The 5149-nt window shown below is 46.9% G+C and overlaps 1 non-coding gene across 1 annotated transcript; it reads right to left on the reverse strand.

Annotated features, from left to right (window-relative positions):
* Positions 1 to 4772: 4772 nt before the first annotated feature.
* Positions 4773 to 4907, reverse strand: LOC147962253 (small nucleolar RNA Z247). Its single transcript, XR_015612470.1, has one exon. It is a non-coding gene; the product is annotated as a small nucleolar RNA Z247 (small nucleolar RNA).
* Positions 4908 to 5149: the final 242 nt, after the last annotated feature.

The raw sequence follows: 5149 nt of genomic DNA on the forward strand, positions 1-5149 counted from the left end.
AAGATATGAAGAAAATAAAATAAAATAAAATAAAATAAAATACTTCATATCTTGAGAAATTGGAGGCAGGCACTTTTTCGTTTCACAAACACATACACATCCAAATTCAAGATGACGCAAAATTGAAGCCAGACTAGTACTGAAGAAATGGAGTGGTTATGAGCAGTGAATACCAGAGTTGTGCCGCTTCAAGAGGAGGTAATCCGCGGGCGATCTAATCTAGTCACCGGCTCATGTTCGTTTCCTCTCACCACCGTCGGGCAAAGCTCACATGGCTCGGCATGGAGGTTGCTACTCATCGGAATGCCAGTATGGAGGAACTCATGGGCTGCTGCGGGACGACGATGGTCATGCGTGGGTGGGAAGCGGTTGTTGGTAGACAATGCTGGACGGTGGCATTCCAGCGCAGTGATTTTCAACGGTGTCCCGGTCTGGCTAGGTCATCGGAGAAGAGAAAGTCAGTGCATGGTCCAGGACAGGACGTCTTCCTATGACATTGAATCCGGTTGCCCATTCATCATCCGCTTGCCCACATGAATAGGCTGTGCAACTGAGAAACCCATGTAAAATAGGTTGGAAAGCGTTGAACCCTTTGTTTCGGGCCACATCTATATATATATATATATATATGGCATAAGCCTTGGCGTACAAGAAGTTGAGATCGACCGGGACTACGATCGTTACAGAAGACGTGAGAGGAAAGCTACGGGAGAGAGAAGAAGAGATAGAGATGAAGTACATGTTTAAACAACAAGTCCTATCCCTATACAACTATTCTAACACTCCCCCTCAATCTGAACCTCAATGAGCTTTGCCAAGGTTGAGATTGTATGTAAACTTTTCCAGTCCTCTCAAAGTAAGTGGTTTTGTAAACCCATCTACAAGCTGATCTCCTGTAGGAATAAACTTGATCTCAAGCAACTTCCGAGCCACTCTTTCTCTGACAAAATGAAAGTCAACCTCAATGTGTTTTGTTCTTGCATGAAAAACTGGATTGGCTGAGAGATAGGTTGCACCAATGTTATCACACCATAGTCTCGCAGCCTGAGGTGCTTTAATGCCAAGCTCATAAAGAAGTGTCTGAATCCACATTACTTCAGCTGTAGCATTAGCCAAGGCTTTATACTCGGCCTCTGTACTTGACCTTGAGACAGTGGCCTGTTTTCTTGCGCTCCATGACACAAGATTTGTTCCCAGAAAAACAGCAAAACCACCTGTAGATCTCCTATCATCAGCACATCCTGCCCAGTCTGCATCTGAATAAGCAGTTACAAGAAGAGAGGAAGACTTGGTAATCTGAAGTCCAAGACCTTCTGAGTACTTAAGATACCTGAGAATCCTCTTAACTACAGTCCAATGAGTAGTTCTAGGTGCATGCAAATATTGACATACCTTGTTTACTGAGTAGGAAATATCAGGACGAGTCAGGGTTAGATATTGCAGGGCACCTACAACACTCCTATAATTTGTTGCATCATCTGGTGCAAGAGCTTCTCCACTTTCTGTTGTAAGCATCTCTGAGGTAGAAATTGGTGTACTAACCGGCTTGCATTTTTCCAAACCCACTCTTCTGAGAATATCAGTGGTATATTTTTCTTGTGAGAGAAGTATGCCATCTTTAATTTTCTTCACTTCTATTCCAAGAAAATAATGAAGATCACCCAAATCTTTGAGGGCAAACTCCAATTTCAAATCCTTAAGCAAGCAAGTTGTAGCTTCTGCACTTGAACTAGCAACAATTATATCATCAACATAAACAAGCACAAATATAGTAACATTGCCTTTCTAAAGAAGAACAATGAAGTATCTGCGTTGGATGGTATGAACCCAAGGTGTTGCAACTGCATGCTCAATCTGGAATACCAAGCTCTTGGTGCTTGTTTCAAGCCATATAATGCCTTATCCAACTTACAGACATACTGTGGTGTGCTGTGATCCTCATAGCCTGGTGGTTGCCTCATGAACACTTCTTCCTCAAGAACACCATGAAGAAACGCGTTCTGAACACCTAGCTGTCTCAAGCTCCAACCTCTGGAAATAGCAATAGACAGAACAAGTCGAATAGTGGCAGACTTAACAACAGGGCTAAAGGTATCTTCATAATCAATTCCAAACCTTTGCTTAAAACCTTTGGCAACTAATCGAGCTTTATACCTGTCTATGCTTCCATCAGATTTTCTTTTTATCTTGTATACCCACTTGCAATCAATAATATTGTCTCCATGTTTTGGTGGTACCAAGTGCCAGGTTTTATTTTTCATAAGAGCATCATATTCTTTATCCATAGCTTCCTTCCAATCCTTATTAGCAAGAGCATCATGCAAATGAATTGTTTCACTGGTAGTGGTAAGAAAAGCTCGTTTAACTTTGTCATACCTTATAGTACCATCATTGTACTGTTTTTCTTTGACAATACCTGACCGGGACCTTGTTTGCCGAAGGAAAGTTGTAGAAGACACAGGAACAGCCGTTGTGGACTGTGGTACACGCGATCCTGGTGCAGCTGTATTGGCCACAGAAGATCCGGCCGGTTCTCTATCCAAGACAGAGAGCAAATCCGTCGGCTCCTGATCCAAGGCGGAATCTAGCGCTCTGCCGATCGGGGACCCAGGCGCGCAGCCGCGGCTGGCCACTGTGGGGCCAGGCACGCTCCCGTGGTCGGCTGGTGAAGAGGCCCGTGGTGACGCGGCGACAGGGGAATCGCCCCTTCCCGCACATGGGCTGGCGGGTGGCACGACGCGCGGAGACGTGGCGGGAGGTGACGCGTCCGGACCAGTGGGCTCCACCCTGGTCGCACGGTCGGAGGCCTGCCCACGCGAATCCAGGCCCACGAGCGGATCGCCCTGGGATCGCGCGCTGATAACGACAGGTGGAGCGCGTGGATCCGCCTGGGGTCTCGTGTTGTCAGCGAGATCTGCATCGTGTTTCGCGCCGCCCTTGTTTGTTTCCTCACACATGAAATCACAGCTTGAGTTAGTAGAAATTGCAACAGAATCAGAATTTCCTGTGGATTTTTGCACATGATCAAGATCAGTTAATTCTCCCCCGTGATCAGAAGGTGCATCAGAATCAGATAAAAGTGCAATTTCAGCACGAAGTAAAGCTCCCGCATTAGGATGAAGTTTGGCAAAAGGAAAGAGTGTTTCATCAAAAACAACATCACGAGAAATATAAATGCGTCCGGTAGCAATTTCAAGACACTTATATCCTTTATGAAGATTGCTATAACCGAGAAAAACACACTGAGTGGATCGGAACTCAAGCTTGTGACGGTTATATGGACGCAAATTGGGATAGCAAGCACACCCAAAAATTCTAAGATAGTTATAATCAGGTTTTTGATGATACAAGCGCTCTAATGGAGTAGAGTTGCCAATGACTTTGCTAGGAAGCCTGTTGATAAGGTAAGTGGCGGCAATAAACGCTTCATCCCAATATTTGAGAGGCATGGAAGCATGGGCTAGAAGGGAGAGGCCAACTTCAACTATGTGGCGATGTTTGCGCTCAGCAGAGCCATTCTGTTGATGTGCGTGAGGACATGACACATGATGAGCGATGCCAATGCTCCGGAAGAAAGAGTTGAGTTTTTCATACTCCCCTCCCCAGTCACTTTGAACTGAAAGAATTTTTCTATCAAATTGTCTTTCGACGAGTTTCTGGAATTCTTGAAAAATAGAGAAAACTTCAGATTTATATTTGAGTAAATAAATCCAAGTAAACTTGCTGTAGTCATCAATGAAACTCACGTAATATTTTTTTCTTCCAAAAGAATCTCGGGCATGGCCCCATACATCACTAAAAATAAGCTCTAAAGGAGCATGAGAAACACTATAAGACTTGGGATACGGAAGCTGGTGACTCTTGGCACACTGACAAGCTTCATAAATAGACTCACTAATGGAACTTTGTGACAAAGGAAGTTTGTCTTTATTGACTACTTGATTTACTATAACTGAAGACGGATGTCCTAATCGTTGATGCCACCTTTCCAGAGAGGGTTTGATGACGGAGTAGACTTGACGACGCCGGCAACTAAGTGCTCCGGATGTGATGGGGTAGAGACCCCCAATGCATCTACCGTGATGGAGAAGTTCCCTCGTTGCCCGATCCTTAATGAAAAAATAACGAGGGTGAGTTTCAAAGAAAACATTATTATCGGTGGCTAGATGAGACATGGATGCAAGATTTTTATCAGCTTGTGGGACATGAAGGACATCCTTAAGAATGAGATCACGTTTAAGGTTAGGGGAATTAATTGAAGCTTGACCAATGTGGCAAATATCCATACCTCCTCCACTTGCAGTATGGATCTGATCGGCGCCATGGTACCTCTTGCGGAGAGCAAGTTGCTCTAGTTCATTGGTGACATGATCGGTGGCGCCAGAATCAACGTACCAGACGCCTTCTCCTGCTTGTTCGCGCATGGCAGCAGCAACATGGCGGGCGTCAGGGACAAAATTCTCATCGTAGCGGTGCCAGCAATCCATGACCTCATGGCCGGATTTCTTGCAGAGCTGGCATCGGGGACGAGGACGTGGAGCGGCAGAATGACGGTTATTGTTGGAGTTGAAGCCGCCGCTCCCACCGCTGCTGTTGGAGTTGTTGTAGCCGTAGCCCCCACCAGAGCGAGCGCCATCGCCCTGAGGAGCGCCGCGTCCGCGGCCGCCGCCACGATTCTGCCCCTGGTGACCGCGCCCACGGCTGCGACCACGAGCAGCAGAGTTGGCCGAGGACCGGCGTAGGTCGCCGCCATGAAGAAGGGTGAGGCGCGCGTCGAAGCTCAATAGCTGGCTATACAGCTCCTGTACGGTGATGGGTTCCACACGAGCAGCAAGTGCGGAAACAACCGGATTGTACTCCATGTCCAAACCAGCGAGGATCTTGGAGACGATTTCCGGATCGGAGAGGGCCGCGGCGGTGCATGCGACTTCGTCGGTGAGACTTTTGATCCTGCCAAGATATTCAGCCATGGTCATATTACCTTTTTTAGGTTAGTGAGCTCGATGCGGGTGTTGATGGCTTGGGCTTGACTCTGGGCGGCAAACATGGCGTGGATGGCGCTCCAGACTTCGGCCGGCGTCTGCAACGTCGCGACCTGTGCGAGGATATCACGGGAGAGAGATCCCATCAGATACCCTTGTAGCTGTTG

The sequence above is a fragment of the Triticum urartu genome, chromosome 7A (assembly GCF_056163025.1).
Source record: "Triticum urartu cultivar PI428250 chromosome 7A, HENAU_Tu73, whole genome shotgun sequence".
Lineage (NCBI taxonomy): Eukaryota > Viridiplantae > Streptophyta > Magnoliopsida > Poales > Poaceae > Triticum > Triticum urartu.